The following is a 20642-nucleotide window of genomic DNA, read 5'->3' as shown; positions in this document are numbered from 1 at the left end:
TGATTGAATGCATTCTAGTTCCACAGCTGATTTCAGATTACTTCAAAGTTCAGTGTTTGAGTTTTACATAGTTCTGTGGTTGAGAGGATGTTGGCCATGTTGGTTTAAATAAACTTCTATACTATTTCCTACTTGTACATTTAAAACTCAGTGCCAAGTTTTTTCCTCCAGATATAGTATTTCAGTATTTTGTGTTGCCAATTTTCACTTTCTTCCATGGTTAGAAATATATATATATATATATATACACACGAATCATAAATGCATCAAGAAAATGACCTAGCTATACTAACCAAAACTAAGACTTGCTTATAATTTAGTTTGCTTATAATTCTATACAGATTGCCCTTGTGAGAGGGCAGGGACGGCAAGATGTACAACGAAAGGAGGCAGGACAGGAACTAAACAAGTAATTATCTTTGGTGAATCTAAGATTATTTGGAAAGGATCACAAATCCTTGATTCACCCAGTTAAAAACTCCTTTCAACCCACTGCCTAAAAGCAATCCTAGAAATTCTGATCACTATAGTTTACTACCCCAGATGAAGTTACATTAATGCATAACATCAGGGCATAGCTCAAAAGACAGCTTACTTGGGAAGACTGTGTACACTCTGAAGAGACTCAATAGTTAGGTATGATTCACTCTGAGTGACTGCTTTACATTTTTTCTTTATCAGCATGTGAGTAATGACTCCACATTTGGTCAGCATCGACCCGTGCAGAGTATCTCTCAAATCTGTGTTCACCCTAAAACTCCTCGTAAGCATTCACTGTTCTTCTGTCATTAACGTATTGGTTATCTGCTCTTCTGCAGAGACCTGTGATTTGTCCAACTAGTCACAACATGCATCTCAAACATTGACTAATTGAAACGAACAGGTTTCAAAAATCTATTGGACTGTGTATCTAAAATTAACAGCAAAAAGTTAAAAAAAACAGTTCTGAATCCCTGTAAGAGACAGAGATCATCGCTAATAAAAACAGAGTAAAACTTAAACACACGTTCAAGATAAATTCCAGATGAAAGTGTAGAGATGAAAGTGCTAAATAGTGTTGTGTGTATGTGAAACGAGACAAACAAATTCACATACAGTAAACTACCAGAAAAAAAAAAAAAAAAAAAAAAACAAAAAACAATGCTGAACATCCCACCAACACATAATATCTGGTAATAAATATCTGAGGTGGTTGAAGTGAATAGATGTGAATATCCTTCCATGTTCCTCTATATTTATATCACCCATGACAAAGTTTTGTAGATCTTCTAGGCACTACAGCAGGTCAGAGGTCCCCAGTTGTGTTCCAAATCCAGTCCATCAGAAAACAGGAGAGATTCATAATCCGTATACACCTGATGGAGTTGGTTGAGACAGCTGGAATATCTTCCAACTAGGACTTCTGGAGTGATGGGATTATTGTCCTCTCCCTCCTCCCGCCCCCAGTCATATTTATCAAAGTATCTTACACTGTCATGTTTTTTGAGTACTTGCTAAACACTATTTGAAGGTACACAAATTTAAGGAGATAATGACCACTTACCAAAAAATATCTTTATTGGGTATAAAAAACAGTAAATTCCATCAGATGTCAGTAACAAGTATGTATTACAAGTCTTTTACGCTGCGGTATTAATACATGCCTGCAAGTGTTTATACCTATGTTTCTTCTGGGCAATTACCTCCAGTTTTGAAAGAACTTTTCCTATTTACATTTTGTAAAAACCAGCCTGACGTGCCTCATTTCTATGCTAACAAGTCTGTCTACTTTTGCCAGGCCTCCACTTTAAAAGCTTCATTTGAAATGAAATCTACAACAGAAATATAAAAGATAGTGTACAAGGACAGCCTATGTTTGCTCAAGAATGCAAGGAGGGGAAGATCATTTAAATGCTTCCCTAGAGCAGGTTAAAAGCACAGCGGAAGACTGCAGATGTAGCCAATTCAATGGCAAACTCATTCTTATATGTTACTGTCCAGAAAGGAATGTATTTCAGTTATTCGGGCTGGAAAATCTAGCCCACAGTTTAGGACTCTGTCTGCCTCCCTGTGCCAAGTGTTAACACTTACATGTTCTTGTTTTTTGGTTATGAAACAGGAATAATAGTTTTTGCCTACTTTTCAAGAACTGGGTAAATTAAAGACTACCAGGTGCTTACATTCAGCTTATAGAGACTACATGATGACTTAAGGTAGCAACAAGCCTGCCTTTTTAGCTGTAGCCTGAAAACAATGACGTAGACTGTGCACTGTTCAGGGATGGATAAGACAGGCTCAGAGTGTATGAGAAAAATCTTGTCCAAGAACACAAAGCAAGCGCCCTTTGCAATTTCATGCAGGAAAGAAGAGTATTTTCCTAGCATTACATTACTTGTTGGTGGTGTTTTTTTGTTATTGTTTTTTAAGTTGTATGCCATTAACATGTGAAAACCTGGCCAGGCAGAAGACACCTCTGTTTATGAATATAAGCCCTGAGAATGCTTTATTGAGTTTAGTCCTAAACTTGTATTTGGGTAGCAGAGGACAGTCAGCTTGTCAGAAAGGTCAGCTCCTTACGTGTTTTAATGTGTAATTATTTTGCGCTGTTTAGTATTTTGCAAACCATCCTTACAACAATGAAGTATTGCCTTCATTGTAACCTGTAGCTCTTAAGCTCCTCAACCTGTTACTCTATATGAAAAAAGATACTTATTTGGAAACTAAGCATATGCACCGCCTCCATCCTCAGATGAAGATGACTTCAAATTTTGTAATATAAAGGTGTTTCACATCTGAACTCATTCTCATTTCATTCTGTTTCCATGTTCAATGCACAAAGATGGAGCAAATTCAAGCCATACATTACTGCTGATAACTCTAACTAAAAATAGAAGAGCGTAATATATACCAACCTATACCACCTACTGTCTGCCACCTACGCAAAAGGAATTTGCCTGCTCCCAGGCAAACCAATGTTCTGAAGTCAGTGATTTGTCTGGAACTTGATCCAGGTAGCACAGAATATTTCAGACCCCGTGTACATGCATATTGCATGCACAGCGTAATACATACCATGAGATAACAACAATGTAGTGAAACCATAAACGTTACCTTTGTCTTCAGAGATTTCTTGACTGCTCTGTGGGATAAGAGTCTCCTATGTGATTTAGGGGACAGCACATGGCTTGTAGGGCCCTAAAACTTGGTGGATTTATGGGTTGTTGAAAGTAGGGTCGGTTGAATGTTCTGATAATGTTTGCTTGTTTGTCTCAATATAGTGGCTGTTCTATGTACTCCATTTTATGGGTAAACAAATCCTCCTAACAGCAGAGATTTATCTTGTTGGAAAGGCTATGTGAGTTTCAGACCATGTCACCTTGAGATGATTGACTTTGCAATTTTTTCCTATATGCACACTTTTAAAATGTTTTTATAAAATTATATATTTTTTAATTATGCTTACATTAAACATTCAAAACCAATTGGTCTCTGATTTACTCGTTTTGTAATTTGACCTAGCAGTTAACCTCCCCTAAATTTTGTGCTTACCTGGTCCCTCAAAGGGCAAGAGGTTGGAAGGAATTGGGTCCTTAGAACTCAGTGGGATCAGGTAGAGATTCTTGACATGTCTGTTGTTATTAGTTACAACACCAAAACAACCACGTCTGATAAAATAGGAGTAGAGAGAGATATAGGCAACTTCTTCTTCTTCTGTGGCAGGATGGAAACGAATCAAACGAATCAAAAACAATTCCTGAAATACAAAATCAAAGTGGAAAAATTCAACCTGTAACACATCAGCAAGTAAAATTGTTTTCCACTTTCATCCAATATAGGATGAAAGTCTGGAGCAGCTTTAAACCAAGATTTAAGAAAATACTGTCATTCAATTGGTAATATTAAACCAGAATCAATTTTGTCATTTTCAGAAATACCAACTATTTACGTATCTCACATCAAGCTACACCTCTTTAGGTTCAGAATATTCAAATAATTATGAAAGAAATGGAAAATTCTTAGATTATATTTGCATACTGTGCTTCATTTTTACTAAATCCATAAGGGTTTTAGTAGTAAAATTTATTACATACACTTACTAATAATTTCCTAGTCTTTTAAAATTGAATTTCTATCTTCAGTAACTGAATAAATAGATTGTTTATATTCAATCATTAAAAAACAATAGGTTGTATGAATGTTTAACTACTACACAGGGGAAAGACGATTGGCAGCTCAACAGGCAAACCTGTTTCTTCAATAAATCAAAAATTTCAATGGAATAAGTGGTAGCAGTAGTTTTCTAGGTATGATCGACATCAATATAAATTAGTAACAAGGAAATTCTATCAAAAGCTGCTGTATATTTCTTCCTGGTTTTCCAAAGGATTTTAAGTAAATACCTTACAAAGTGAAGATCTGAGTTTGCCAACATAATCCCAGACTGCCTTCGGTGAGATCTTCCCACCAACATGAATCGTGTCTGGTAAATCCTAAACAAGAAGCATTACATGGTCGTATAAGAAAAGGAAAGAGAGGCTACAGTTTTGAACCAGCACAGATTGCCCCATCCCAGTAGCTTAGGCGATAATACAGTACTATGTTTTACTAAACTTGCACATATACATTCCTAATTTCAGACAGGCTGTTTCCAAAATGCAAGGAGTTCATTATGGCATATTACTGGAAGGCTGGCAGTACACACAAAACAGAAAAAGCACTGCCTGACGAAGATAGCAGTGGAAGGTCAAATACTTTTGTATGCCTATCAGCCGATTCTATTTGTTAGCTTTGCTTTTACAGGGAACCTGTTATATGTAGTATAGCTTTTATCTACGCTTTCAATTTATCTGAAATTTTTGCACCCATATGAATTCTAGTTAGCTTCCTGTCATGATGACAGTGAAACCTGTTTTAGCAAAAACAACAAGAGAGCCACCAACCCTCCTAAGAAAAGACCTAAACTACATGCCTGAAACCCTCAATCACAACAAATACACTTCTTCAGAGAAGTTAAATAACTGCTCAGTTGTTTCATCACAAGCTGTCATACTACCTAATTAGTTGAATGTACACCCTCCCAAAATATAAAAGCAGTTGCATCAAAGTTAATCAAAGGATGATATTTTTAATAAATGGCCAAACTTTTCTAATAGATCACATCAGTGATCCATCCATCTGTTTGTGAGCAGAACAAGCCAGCTCTTTCAAACACATGCTGATGATGCTTCTCGTCAAAAACTGATCTTGCTATTATCAAGCTATTATTCTATGTTAGATACTAACATATATATAAACATATTAACAGACATGAGAATTCTTCACAAATACGTGAGGAATTTTTTTTAAAAGGCTTTCTCTCCTCCCCCCTGCCTCAGGCTACTGTTCCTATTACTAAAGGAGATTACTAAAGGGATGCAATTTTTTTTTGTTGTTACACGTCCAATATAACAACATACACAGTGACCCCAGCCTTTCTAACAACAGGAACTGCAATACATTCTAAACGCATAAACATGTCAGTGCTAACCTCACTAAGATAATCAAAGCACCCGGAGACAGGATATGCTTTAGTGATAAATTTGGCCACACTCTGCAGATTAATAAATCCTTTCCAAATGGTGTTGAGGCGAGAGAGGAAGAGAGAAGTATCGCTGCCTTGAGGTGAGCGTGGCTCAGCAACACTGCAAAACAAATCCAAAAGAGAAACGTTATAGAGCACAGTAAGAATGCTTCCTTCTTCTTCTTTTCTTCCCTCCTCTTATTGATCAATTACTTTATTTTAAAAAAGCAAGTAACAGAAGCCTTAGTAAATGCTTTGTTAATGTTTTCCACTTTCATCCAATATAGGATGAAAGTCTGGAGCAGCTTTAAACCAACCCTCACAAACACTTAATATATTTGAATGCACATGCAGATTTAAAGTCAAATATCTTATAAGTTTTATTTATCTGTTAAAACACATTGAAGAATTTTTACTGTCAATATATAACGATGCTCAGAAAATTTTACCAACTAGAGAAGTTAAACAAGGAGATGACGAATTAAAAATTTAAAGTTCAGGTGATCGCATTTAAAGTTGAACATGCCTTTTGATTATTGGCAGGGGAGGGTAAGAAGCAAAGGGGGACAAACAAACTGACCATAGCGAGACCAGAGATTCAGTGGCTTAGCTTACTATTAAATATACACACCTGATATTGGGTGACTGATGAACAGCTAAGTATCTTGGATCTGGTGAGGACGATGGCTTTGTTAATATTGATTTGGGAACAGTCATAACTGGTTTTGACATTTCCTGCTTTGTCTCCCCTGTTAAAACTTCACCAGATGCAGTACCAGAACGCAGGGCTGTCGTCGTAGTACCAGAGGAGCCGCTCATTGGTGTTCTAGGCTCTCGGCCAGAAACTGTTACAGTTGTGACAACTGCACCAGTGCAAGAGGCAGGAAAAGTCGAAGGTTCTTCAGATGAAGAATCTGTGTTGTTATGGCCTTGGGTTGTAGGAATGTAAGTTCTTTCTAAGCTTGACTGGGAAACTGCTTCTGCTGCAGGTGCAACTTCGGTTTCCTCTGTGTTTTCAGAGACTGCCTCTTTAGCAGGCTCCGCTGCTGCTGATGGTGCAGAACTTTCATATTTTCTCTGAACTTCTGGTTTAGATTTTGACACTGCTTTTTTAGCAGAAGCCATTAATTTTATCTTCTTCGGTGGTAATTCATCTTCAGATGCTGAAATCTGACCTACAAAATTAATTTTAAAGTGTTTTTGATTACTGTTTAACAATGAAAAGGTCTGAAGAGAAAAACAAGTAAGCAAGCAATGCTCTTAATAATTCTTTTACTTCAGACAAAGTCAACACTGTAGATACCTGTACAGATTTTGCAGTTCAGGTCAAAAAGATGGGCTCGATGTTCATTTGTTGTATCCTTCAACATACTGCTAAAAACGTCTAGAGAAGGAGCACTATTTACATTTTGTACAGTTTGGGTTGACTTCTGCTGCTCCTGGAAATGAACAAACACAGAAAACATTCTGGTTGATTGCTAAATTCAATCATAAAAAAATACTTTTGAAACTGTTAATTCCAGTTCTTTAAAAAGATATTAAGGACTGTGCAGAACTACTGCTCTGAGCAGCACTTACAAAAAGATGGAATTTTGAAATATTCTTCCCCTTTTATCATTTGTTTAAGAATATCATGTCAAACAGAGTTCTCAAATAGTATTTGTCCTCATTTCATTTCATGTAATTCCGAAGTAGATACTATCACATTAACTGCTTCCTGAGAATACAGAATTGTAATACTGATCACATTTTTGGGGGGGAAAACAATTGGCTAAGATTTTGCTGTAAACTGAGGCAAAGGTCTGAAAAACACGCATCATCTGATATTTTAGAAGCACATGTGATATATGCCCGATATTAGGTTGTTGCATTCCTTCAAACCAAAAGGAAAATGCTCATAGCACACCTACTAGGTGATATTCTTACAGTTCATTGAAACAACCTGCATTTCTGATACAAAATTTGAGGCCCTAGTTAGCATTTATCTCCCTTGGCACCTCCATGCTAAAGCAATAGCTAATACTTATATCAGAATCAGACACCGGGGGAGAATCTTCCATATTTACATCTGGCACTTGTTCCCGTTTTACAGCTGCTTTCTTGATCTCGTGTGATTTGTTTCTTGACTCTAACATCTGAGAGAAACAAAAACACTTTAGTAACAAGTCTGCATACTGATTTTATAATTTTATTTTGTATTTTCTTATCAGTTGGCTAGTGGAAGAGAAAAAGCTTACGTTATTCATATTTCATTAGGAAGAAAACAATATATTAATTATGGGTGGTAAGGGCTGGTGAAGTTACTGGTAGTTCATATCTAAGGACACACTGGAGAATCGTATTGCTTACCGCTTTGGCTGGTTTCTCCTTCCATACAGACAGTTCTTTAGATAAAAGTTCTTCGGGTTTCATTCTCACTAGTTTTGACACTGAGATTTCTCCACGAAGAACACGATGAAAAAGTCCCTAAAAAAAAAAAAAAAAAAACCACACTTTGTTGCCATGCTGAATAACTTAAGCAACTAACATGATTTGCAGTGCTGGACTGTCAAAACCCTTTCAGGTTTCTTAATTCCCTATTAAAAATGCCAGTTAATCTTAAGAAAACTTAGCACGGTGCAGCAACCAGAAACTAATGATGAAATCATCATGAAGTATGAATTTTCCACATTACCATAAAATAGACTATCAATTCTACTGAACAGGAATTTTGAGAGATGAACTGCCACTCCTGTTTCATATCTATAGTAGAATTTTTTTTTAAAAAATTACGTTGTCTAGTCACTATTCCCATCTGCACCAGCTTCTTTTTCCTTTAAAAGATAAATTATCATGTACACAAGTGGTCTCCCATACAAACCACAGAACGTCACAGAAGAAAAACATTTATTTTTTTTCTAAGAATGCCATTCAATAAACAAATATTTCACTACAAAGGCCAATCTTAATAAATACACGCGATCCAACTGGACTTCCATTCCAACTGGATTATTTAATATTTGAATGGCTTTAAAACAATTTTTAGAGCATAATTCATAAGTCTCTCTCTTGAAACTACATATTGATGTATTATTTAAAAAACAGAATATATTTCAGTACGTTTACTGTTTAAGTAAATTCCAAACCTGGTTTTTTGGGTCCTTGAGATTGAACATGATGCTGCGGTATTTACTCTTGTATCGGTTGTCCGTAACTTGAAACAAATTAAACATCTCCTTTTCAATATTGAGTGCTACTTTCCCTACTTCACTCTCTGTCATGACCAGATCATCACTATCATTGACTCTGTCAAAAACAAGAAAGGGTATGCGCATTTACGTTAGGCACAAATTCTTCAGGCAGCATTCATAAAAACTAAATTTTCAGAGGAAGGAGTTAACCACGCTTTTATTCACTCAGTGAGGACTTCCTTAAAACACATTTCAAAGCCAAAGTCTATCTCAGGACCTCAAAATGTCAACAATGGCAACCTTTTGCTACTGTCTACAGAAGACCACGGAAGACAGCCTTAACGAACTGAAGCCAGGTCAGTCCTTACAAATACTCCTACTCATGACACTGCAATTAGTTTTTTGTTGTTGTTTTTTGTCATGAGCTACTGAGGGAGCTAAAACACTTCAGTTTTAATCTTAGACCCTCCACTGTGAACAGCATTTCTATTTCAGAGACACTACCAGAGCACAGTGGCCTAAGTCTTGACAGCTGACAAGAGCTTTAATATTTGTGGGACAATGTTTCAGCTTTTTTTTTTTTTTTTTTTTTTTTTTTTTTTTTAAAAAATAGTAATACAGTTGCTAACTTTGGGAGAAGAAGGAACCTCTGCCTCAGCAAGCCCTTCCAACCTTTCACTGTGATATTCCCTACACTATGCTTCGTACAACCCCTACATCTCCAAACACCACCATTGCCAGATATCAGCTTCAGGTCACCTGCATTATAAACATCTCTATGCTGTGATTTAATTCTTCAACTGTAATTGTCTCTCACTACAAATGGGATAGTGACTTTTTTTTAAAGGCTTTTTCACATGCCCAATTATTTGGCATCAGATTTTTTATTTTTAATAAAGCTCTAATGCTAAAAATACTTGTAGTAATTTCTAGCACAAATTAAATCCCTTAGTATCACTTAGCAAGAAAGAAACAAAACTCTGCAGGCTAACCCTTTACTTCTAGTTGTAGTTTCCTATATAAAATAAGTGCTTTGAATTCTCACCCACCTCTTCCATAACATTTCTTTTAGGGACTGACGAATATGTTGTCGAATCTGTGAGTTGGGCTGCGACTGGATAGGGCTAGCTTGTGTTTTTGCTTGTCTACTTCCAGATGCAGTAGAAACGGAAGACAGCGAAGGCCTTTTGAGTCCTCCAGCCAAACTGGATGCAGCTAGTTTTTTGGAAACTGGCGAGTCATGAGAAGAAGCTGCTTGTTTTGAAGGAACGCCACCTGTTGAAGGCCATGGTTTCTTGGGAATTTCACCTTTGAAACTCCCAGCAGGTTTAAGCGTCTGCTTCATTAGCGATGTGCTAGACATGGAAGGGGACTTCTTTGGAGAAAAATTTTTAGTGAGGGAAGATGCATGTTTCTCCACCATAGATGCTGAAGCAATAGCTTTCTTTGATGCCCCTATAAACTCTGTCGCTTTATCTTTTTTTCTCTTCTCTTCCTTTTGAGCTGTTAAAACAAAGAAGAAAATGCAGTATTAAATGCTTAACATTATAACTTCCTGTTTATGAAGACCAGCTGCCAACCTATAAGGAAGTCTGTGAAATACCTCTGGAGAACTACCAAGTATATAATTTAAGCCATTCATTTTTAAAGCCTTTTTAAAGCCTTTTTAAAAAATGTGTTAAAGTTGACTTTTTTAAGAAGAAGTTTTCCTTTGATCCTGCAGAGAGCACTTCTCAGAGACTGTCCGAAGAGTTTAAAAGAGTTGCATTTTGGTTGTAAAGGTTGAAAATCTCAGTCACAAGCTATGCAAGAAAATTTAAAAAAAAAAAAAAAGACACCACCTTCAAAGATTCCTGAGTTGGACTTCATGATTAAGCTTCAAAACAAACAAACAAACAAACAAACAAACAAACAAACATTTTCACAAAGTCTTTAAAAAAAAAAAAAAAAGCAACACAACCCATATCTCACATTTAAGCAGAAATCCTCGCTCCAAACTTTCTACTTTAAGGAGCAAGCAAAGAGAGTCAAGTTAAACAACAAATCAATTGCTTAAAATTTTAAATATACGTTCAAGCCATTTGGTTGCTAGTATGAGTATCACACTGTCGCTATAAACTATCAGATCTTCTCATTTACTTTCCAGTTAAACTCTAGATTTAATACTATAATATTTAATAATTAAATATTAAAACCATTGCTCAAACTGCGGCTATTTAATTCCCACCAACTATTCCATTCACAATATCCAAAACTGCCATTTAATGTTTTTTCTAACATCAATATATTGACAATACACATAATGCACAAGAAAATTTACAAATTACAAGCGAAGACTCCATATACTGAAGTTATAATTGCACAGGACTTTAAAAACAAGCATTTCTGTAGGTTGCATTTCACCTGTCCACATTTTGGCACTGACGGGAACAATTCAGCAAAACGTAATAAGCCAAAACACACTCTCCATCCAGCAAACGTGATGTGCTCCACTTCAGTTTGCCAGAAGTCTCGTTTACAGGACATCAGAGTTACCGTGGGCAGAGTTACCGTGACACATTCGTTGTGACAGCACAAAGGTTCCGAGGGAAACCAAGAAACAACTCCTGAGATGAAGTTGTTCTGATTAGAAAAGCTAAAGTTACTTCCCCAAAAGTCTTTTTTCTCCTCATAAATCTGCATTTGACTACTGACCAGTTTGTGATTTCTTAATTTTTTCATTATTATCTGATGTTTTTAGCTAGCAAGGTTTTGTAATCAGAATTAGTCCCACAGCCCCATCTGCAGAGAGCTATGTGCTTCCCGGGAAGGATGCAGAAATTTAACTTTGGTTAATTTCACCACAAACCAAATGGACCCTTTTGGTCTTCCATACCTGCTACAGTGAGAGCAGACATTATCAGGAAGGGTCTAACAACCGATTTTTCTCAGACTTGAGGGGGACAAAGGTAGGGAGCACCCTTCTGAAGCCCAGTTCGCCCAGTTCAAGAAATCCTATAACAGCATACTGTTTGAATAGAAATACACCTCAGAAAGGGGAAGATTTGGATTACCTGAGAAACAATGTCACTACTCATTTCTGAGTGAAACAGCCTTCCCACCTTTGCCGGTCGTTAAATTCTGTTAGACGCTGAGCGTTTGTAGTAGGCACCTCCAGCAGAACGCAAGCTTGTAACGAGCTGCACTACACTGCCTCTTACTGCCAGCATGTTTCACCACCAATACACAAGCTGGTGGTTAAGATGAACCATAAAACCGATGCTGTACCTGAATTTTCATAAGGCTAGGCAGAGAAGCAGGTGCTAAACGTTGCCTGGAATACAAAGTGAAGAGGAGGATGCAGAAGCACTAGCTATGTGGATCCACTGTGAGTGGATGCCTTGCTAAAGGTTTCTGAGTGAAAGTTATCTGAAGTGTAAGATGAAACACACTACATTAAATCATTCCAAAGAGCGTGAAGATCTTACTAGAGATTAAACTTCTTGTTCACCCACTGTTCCCGTACTTTTCCCTAGGGACTGGTCTCAAGTACTGACAAACTGAACACAAACCCAGGGGGATGTTGAGCTGGACTCACACGGACTTCTCTTCTGTTTCTATTATCTCCCAAAGCCTACCCCACTAACCTTACACTATCCGTCAGGAGGCATTGAGCTATCCCAGGAAGGAGAACAGGGATCAGAAACTATCAGTGACATTTTCAGTTTGGTCTAATGAGGCACCTGGAACTTAATACACTGAGGTAAAAAGCTGAACTACTTTGAATGAACAGTCTTGAAAAGCTAGAAGATGAATATCCAAAATATGTGTACAATAAGGTTGTGAGAATTTCTCTACTTCTGGTTCCTGGTTTATCTTCTGCCCAGACTTGTCTCTTCAGGCCGGTGGGACAGCGCACCTCTGTCTCACTACGGAGCGGCAGGACAGCACAGCTCAGGGTTCAAAATGACCACAGTACAATTCGGTCCTCGGTGCTATGATTTTAGTTCTTTTGGGTTGCAGCAGAAGTACAAAACATGAAATACTAAGCTTACATTCCATACTTACAGTTTTATCATCTGTTCAAATTAGTTAACAAGCACGCTGATAGAACTAAGAACAGCAGTTAAGATATTGTGTATATAAAAAATATATCCGTGCCCCAAACCTTCCTGTGTTCCAACGGCTATATCATGGTAAAACTATATACATGTAAAATAAATAAATAAATGGCACTAGCACAAAGGTAGATTGAAGTTCCCAGGGTTGATAGGCAGCAGCATCAGTATGGGTTCAAGAAGAAAGATGCACAAGCATCCTTTATTCTGCCAGTTCACGTCATGGCTATTTTGAAATGTTTCTACAGTAGAGCACAGAACTCAATGCTTCTTTAGCCAACAGAAAATGAGCAGATATTTCAGCCTCATGGAAGTCTAACAGTCTCACAAACTAAAATACTACTTTATAATTACAACTGTCTACCTAACTACTTGCTGGCAGGGATTCTGCATGTAGTAAAAGATACCTACACTACATAGGCTATTCGGTGTTTCAGAACACCTGTGAAGTACTTTCTCAAATCTGCAGGACACCTCACTACATTTGAAGGATAGTGAAGTGGTGTGTGTGTTTTGACAAAGTATTGAAGGTACTTACATCCCACATATGTTAACAACCTCATCTTAAAAAAAAAAAAAGAAAACACCCTCATATCCCATTTTGACTATGACAAAATGGATAGGCCCTGACAGATTTTTTTGGTTTACTGACAGGATTAGTGTTCTGCCAGACAATCCAGCTGCACCAACTCACGCTGTCCTTGCACAGCTCTTGTATCCAATGCACAGGAGGGCAGGAGCACACAGCCGAGCGCGGGGAAGGAGCAGGACTGTTGGCGTTAGGTCAGAGGTTGGACTCGATGATCTTGAGGTCTCTTCCAACCTAGATATTCTGTGATTCTGTGATTCTGGCAGCAGCTCACCAGTCCATTGCCTCAGCTGCAAGGCGAGCATGCCCCCCAGCCAGCACCATCTTCTGATGGGCGCTGTTTCTGGTGCGCGTTTGGAAAAGTTACCAGAAGTGAGTACTCTTTTCAGAGAGCAGTATGCCAACACAGGAGGGTCCCCGCCGCCCCTTCAGCCCACCCTAGCGCTGAGGGGACCGAAGGCTCCCCCCGGGCAGCTCCAACCCCGCAAGGCCTACCGAGGAGCTGCCTCCAACAGCCGCTCCACCGCCCCCCTCCCTGCGCCCTGAGGGCGGCTTCGCCAACCGCCATGAGGGGGCGGCTCGGCCCCTCGCCGTCCTGCCGGGCACCATCGGGCTCCGAGCCCCACAGGGACGGGTGCTGAGCCCTCCTTGCTGGTCCCGGCTTCGAGGGCTTTGCGTTTTGTTTCAGTTTAGGCTGTGGAGAACGCGGCGGGGTGGGCGCGGAGAGCGTGGTCCGTGAAGGAATGGCGAGGGGAAGGAAGGGGGGCGCTGAGGGGAGGAAGGGCTGCAGAGGTTTTAAGTTTATTGTTTGGTGGTTTTTTGTTTTTTTTTTTGCTTTTTTTCCACGTCAAGCGTCCCCATTCGATGCGAATGGTGCAGGAATGCATCGCCTAACACGAGTCGGAGAACCTCAAAGCCTTCGCTGAGGGAACTGCAGCCGCAGAGCAGGCAGCAGAGCTCAGCTGCTGAGCACAACGAGGCTCGCTCATCTCGGCGGCTGTGTGGCCTCAGCCGCTCCCGGTGCCTAAAAATAAAGCCAAAATAAAAATAAAAGTAAAAAAAAAAAAGCCGTATGGGAGCTCAGCGGCCCCGGCCGGGGCTACGCACACGGTCCCGGGGCTGCCTCAGCTGCCCACCCGCGCACCAGCCATCAGGAGGGGAAATCGTGGGAGGAAAAAAAGCCACGATGTTTTGAAATTAACACGTGTGTTTTGTTTCTCTGTCGCAGGGTGCTCTCTCCTCCCTTTCTGCCTTCCCCCCCCCCCCCGAGGAGCACGTCTCCGCAGCACTGGAGGCAGGAGCTTGCTACACGCAGGTACGGTGGAGGTAAACGCCTTGGTAATGCACCTGTGTGTAAAAACTTACACGGTCGGTGTGTAAACCGACTCAAAAGCCCCTTTCCAGTCTTCTGGAGTTGTCAAGTGGTATTACCGCATCATGCCATGAAAATGAGCGAGGTGCATTTACGGTTCCTTAACGGTGAACAGATTCTCCAAACTAATCTGTGATAAAAGAGCATTTCCTATAAGGAAAAATAAAACTTTCACCTATCTATTTCACAACAATGAAAGGTCCGCGAATCTAGTATTTCCACAGCTCAAAGCCAAAATAGATTACTTAATTATTCATTTCTCCAGATCTTTTTGGTGTAAAATCTGAAAGTAACTCAAACAACAAAATCTTCAGAATAAATTAGGGCATGTGTTAGAACTGAGAGAAAAAATCACAAGAACAGACTTTCACATGTTTTTCAGAACACCTACAAGTAAGTATCAGTTGGGTGTGGTGGCATCCTGTAAAATACCTTTTGTTAAACAGATGGAAATGAAACTTGTGTGCCATCAGCCTCTTGTGGTGGCATGTTGAGAAGTAGCAAAGCTAGTTAGAAAATAATACACATGTACAGATTTAAGAAATGGACAACGTTTCACTGTAGATGTTTATTCTAGTAACAAAAACCTGTGAAGTCCCATATTTTAATGTACAGTGATATATTTTGTCCTATAAAATACAACTTACAGAAATTTCTATCAAGTAAACCTAAACAAACACACTTGCTTTTTGCATACTTTTACGTGTATCTTTAAATTAAAAACATCTCATTAAGAAAAATCTTACACCATAGTAGATGTTTGCATTTAATACCGCCTCTTTGCATTTTAACATTTTGTCTACGGGTTCAGAATACAGACCAATATTACTAATAATTAATATTACTAAATAATTAATAATTATTAAAATTACTCAATAATTAATAATTAATATTACTAATACTTAATAATTAATATTACCAATCTTCTTTTCAAACTTAATGCAGTTTTATACCTTTTTCAGTGGACAGTCTTATATACGCTACCAGCATAAGCAGGGTCTGACAACAGTGACACTTTTTTTTTTTCTTTTTTTTTTTCAGGAGCAAAACACTTTTAGAGTGGAAAGTACAGGACAATGGAGACATTTCTTAAATTTCCAGCAAAGTTCTGCCAAAAGAAAACCCAAGAAATGTCCCACATAATTAATTTAAATCGAAGAAATAAATTCCATGGCCCATTTAATAAACTTCTTTTATTTAACAAACTTCTTTTTCTTTCCTTTGGTATACCAATTCATTTGTAGTCTTAGCTCTTTGCCAATAGATGTCTGATTTTTTTAATTTTTTTGCTGGTTATAAAGGTGCTACTTTTATATACTCTTTAATTGCAGGTTTGTAAAAATGTGAAATTAAAAACCCCTCATCCACATGAAAAACTAGGTACGTTTTTTTTCGTTGTTGTACACTTAACAGATGGATTTCAAAACACAAAATACCTGTATATAAAAAGGAAGATAGTGCACTTTAAGCTTATAACATTCCATTTTCAAATCCTCTGTCCAATAATCAGTAACACCGTTCTTCTGCAGCCTTCTCCTAAATACGCATGACCCTTCCATCGTAAAATAAACAAGACAGCAATATTTGACTCCTTGTTTAAAGCGTGTGCTGTAGGAACAACTTTGACACCAAAATATCACATACATGAGATGTAAAGGTATGGCTCCTAAGGTCTTGATTAAATTCTTTTACAAAATTACAATTCAAGTTACTGGAAAACATAACTTTATAATTTTAAAAAGCAATATGGGCTCTTCTTAGACTTTTTCCATTTCTGTACTGTAAATGGAAATTTTAAGATAAAGATGCAAGTAGGAAAAACAAAATCTCAGAACAGGTAACGCTGTGAATTTTTATAAGAAAAACATTATGCACAAAATGCAGCAAGTGAAAGTCCAGTATGTTCTTGCCTTTTACCTATTTGAATATTGTCATTCACAGTTGTTCAAAAATTGCTAATTTGTCAGTACATTTTGTAAGGCTAGATTTACAACAGCATTTTTGCAAAAGTGAGAATATACAGTATATACAGAAGACATTGACTCAGTCCTTGCAGTGGTGTATATTATCTATGGGCAATATAACAGCAGTTATAGTTCTATGACTGATTAGTGGAAGATGAAGCTTCTGCTTCTGTTGGTTTCTGACCTTCCTTAGGTGTTTCTGGCTTCATCTCTTTACCGATCTCCCTACTTTTACTCCGATCTTTCCGATCTTTTCCTCTTTCACGATCTTGATCTCTGTCTTGATCTTGCTCTTTTTCCCTGCTTCGATCCCGGTCTCGGTCTCTGTCACGATCTCTGTCTCTGCTTCTTGATCGTTCTCTGTCACGTTGGTTTCTGTCTCTGTTTTTATCCCATTCTTTGTCTCTGTGTCTCTCCCAGTCCCTGTCTCTGTTCCAGTTTCTGCCACGGTCTCTTTCCCAAGGTCTGCCATGTTCTCGATCCCTTCGTCTTTCCTCAAAGGGTCTGCTTTGTCGATTATCTGCTTGCTGAGGCTCTGGCTGATCTAAAACCTTGTCTTTACTTCCTCCTTCGTATCTCTCTCTCTGTCTCCCTTCAAATGTCTGGCCTCTAAATTCAAGATTTTTGCCTTCTCGGAAGTCAGATCCTGACCACTGTCCTTCTGACTCGGGCCCTTGCCCAGGAATACCAGAAAGAGGTGCAGACGGCCCAGCTTCCTCCCACATCTCCTTTCTGTGGCCTGGTGGATGACTGGGAAGGTCCAGGAGTGGTCTTGGGGTTGGCTTCATATTTTGTGGCGACTGTGGTCCATGCTGTGTAGAAAATAAGGAAGGAATGGGACCCTTTTGACTTCCAAATCTTCCAGGGGCAGATCCTCTTTGTCCATCGTTATTTGGAGAAACATGCTCTTCTGAGAACTGTGGCGCTGGGCCTCTAAAATTAGGTCCATGAGGTCCTCCGTGTGCATTGAGCATCAGTGGTGCTGGAGGTCCTCCTTTCTGCCCAGACAAAGAAAACGGACCTCCAGCTCGGTTCTCCTCAAAGTGCTGTGGGAGAGGTCCACCCTCACCCTGAACTGGTGGAGATTCAGTTTGTTCTACAAATTGATGAGGCTGAGGGTTTCTTTGTTCTTCGTATTGCACCGCAGAAAGACCCCTGTCTGGTTCAAAGTGACCAGGTCCCTTTTCCTGAGAAGTAAACATTGGATTTGCCTCGTTTGACCAGGATACTTTGTGCATATCTTGCAAAGACTGACTGTCATTAGATGTGGAGAAATTAGGCTGAAAAGACGTACTTGGAGGTGTCGGAAGCAGCACTTTACGTAAAGGCCTGGATGTAGAAGGTTCTGCAGAAACTGCTTGACTCACATTTTCCAAAGTAACTTGAACAGTATTTTCAAATTTGCTATTAGGTGCCTCTTTTTGGAGCACTGCAGGAGGCTTTTCACTGGAAACCCAGTTATCACCACCGTAACTAAGCTGAGTAGCAGGAATTAAAGTTTTATCTTCCTGACCAAGTGAAGTCTGCAAAGTGTTTGGAAAACTCGCTTGAGGGTCACAGCTCTGGTTTAAAACTTGTGCTTGCTGATTGGAAGATGAAGGTAAATCTACTTTTTGCGCAGCCTGTTGGTCCTGATGGAACAATTCAGTCTCTATTAGGGAAGATTTTGGTGGAGGTGACATTAAAGCATCAGACACCGAGAAGTGAGCCACTGAAACACCAACAGCTGCTCGTTGTTGTCTGAGGGCTTCTTCTTGCTCCTCAGTTTGTCGTTTCTGCTCTTCTAATTGTTTGTTTAATTCTTCTAACATTTTTTGCAGTTCCACCAAGGATGAAGACGCAGATAAATCTGGCACATACGAGGCAGGTGTTTCCACGGAAGTGTTTTTAGTGTCTGTATACATTTTGTTAGGTAAATCATCAACCGTAACTTTTGCTTCCTCCAAGATAGTTTTGTCTTCCAGATCATAGGCCTCATCCTTTAGTTCTGCTGTGTTACTGGGCTTCTCCACACTATACAGTTTTTTGCTTTCACCGGTCTGCATTTCAAAAGCTTTCTCTGGATCATATTCTTCTTCGGTATCGTATGGCCTGTCATCCTCCTCATCTTCTGTAGCTTTGTCTTTTGACATCTGTCCAAACTGTTGTGCAATGGGATCTAGCAAAGGAACAGCTGACACACCTCCATCCACAGCTGCTTTAGCTTCCTGATTTGAAGACTGGACAATTTCAGTCTCCTTAGCAAGAGGTTCAAAAGTCTTCTTTTTACCAAAAAGTGTCTGGAGGATGTACTCAAGAGGTGTGGTAGTTTTTGAGGATGAAGAATGCGTAGCAGTAGCACTTGTAGAAGCGGTAGCTGAAACTGGTGGTGGTACAGTACTTGTGGTTCCACTCTTAATCGAGGACGGTATTTTTAATACTGAAGGTGTAACTGATGAGGTTTCTGGAACGGGAAGTGGGGGTGGAGGTGGAGGAGATCCAGGTAGTGTTGTACTTACAGCTGAGTCTCCCGAATACAGTGTGTATTTCGGAGTTTTCTTTTCTTGTGAAGAAGCTACTGGCCCCTTAGAGTACAGCGATGTTTCTGTTTCCTCTTGCACCTGAATTCGGCTGCGCTTTGTCTCTATTTTGTCTGTATCCATGGTAGTAGCAGGACGCTTCCCTTTCTGACAGATAACCAATCCAAGAATTAAATTCGGACGTGAAGACTCGAGACCTGAAAGGAAACACAAAGATTGCATATGTAAAAAAACTACTATTTTTTATCTGTGTTCTCAATAGGAACTTATCATTTTATATAATGGCAGCTATGAGTCATAACAGTAACAGTTCTTCTAAATTTCATGCAGTGACATTATCCCATAAGCCTATGTGTCTATATTTAATTACTATTTATATAAATTTGTATACAGTAACTAAAAATGTTTTAATTCTTTCCCTGATATTTTTTAATATTGCAGTAACAGGTGAATCTTACTGAAAGATGTCCTTGTAAATGTCTCTGCTGTTCAAAAATTAAAGAAAGTTTTCCTATTTTTGTATTATTACTTTCTACTTATTATTGTCCACTTCCTCCCCCAATCAAATATTTCCTTTCTAAATACTTTGCAAATACCTTATATACACAGAGATACTGATAAGTGAGAAAACCTGGACAAGCAATCTAACTTTCTGTAGGGCTACATTGGAATTGAAGAACTAGAAATAAAGAGAAAAAAACTAATGCTATTAAAACAAACAAACAGACAAACAACAACAACAAACACTTCACTTTCTGTTACAAAGAAAGCACGAGGCATTGTTAAACTTAATAATTACATTTCTGTTCTAATCTGTGCTAAAATACCGGACTGACATTTACACCATTCCATCAAGGTGACTTTTAACACTGTTGTAGAATTGAGTTTGATGCCACAGACCCTTCCCTAAGTAAGAAATGTGAGCAGAATTACTCCATTGTGAAAGCTTCAGGCTTGAATCCCTGGAGAAGCATTTCCAGAAATGACCAGAAAGTTTCCCATAAAGAGGAAAAATGCAAACAGCTGAAGGTCCGTTTCACATTATCGTATTCCTTCCTTGTACATTCACATTTCCCACAGGCACTCGTGGAAGACAAATACAACCAGAATAAAGAGCAGGGAATAAATCCTTTAACATACAGTCAGTGGCAAATGTAGAAAAAACATATAAAGAGAGGATTTTAACTTCTGGATTTAGTGACTTGAGATCCTCATTTGGGAGCCATATTAATATTTGCATCCAGCTAGGAATCAGGAATATAGAAACGAAACTAACAGCAAAGAGATTTACTGTGGTTATACGATGAGGACTCTAAAACCTACACTGTCCCTTATATTCATGGCCCTTAAGTAAGAGTTTAAAAGAGGTGTAATATATGAATTTATGTATAT

This window comes from Anas platyrhynchos, chromosome 34 (assembly GCF_047663525.1).
Source record: "Anas platyrhynchos isolate ZD024472 breed Pekin duck chromosome 34, IASCAAS_PekinDuck_T2T, whole genome shotgun sequence".
NCBI classification, from domain to species: domain Eukaryota; kingdom Metazoa; phylum Chordata; class Aves; order Anseriformes; family Anatidae; genus Anas; species Anas platyrhynchos.
Note: the sequence above shows the minus strand (reverse complement) of the source record.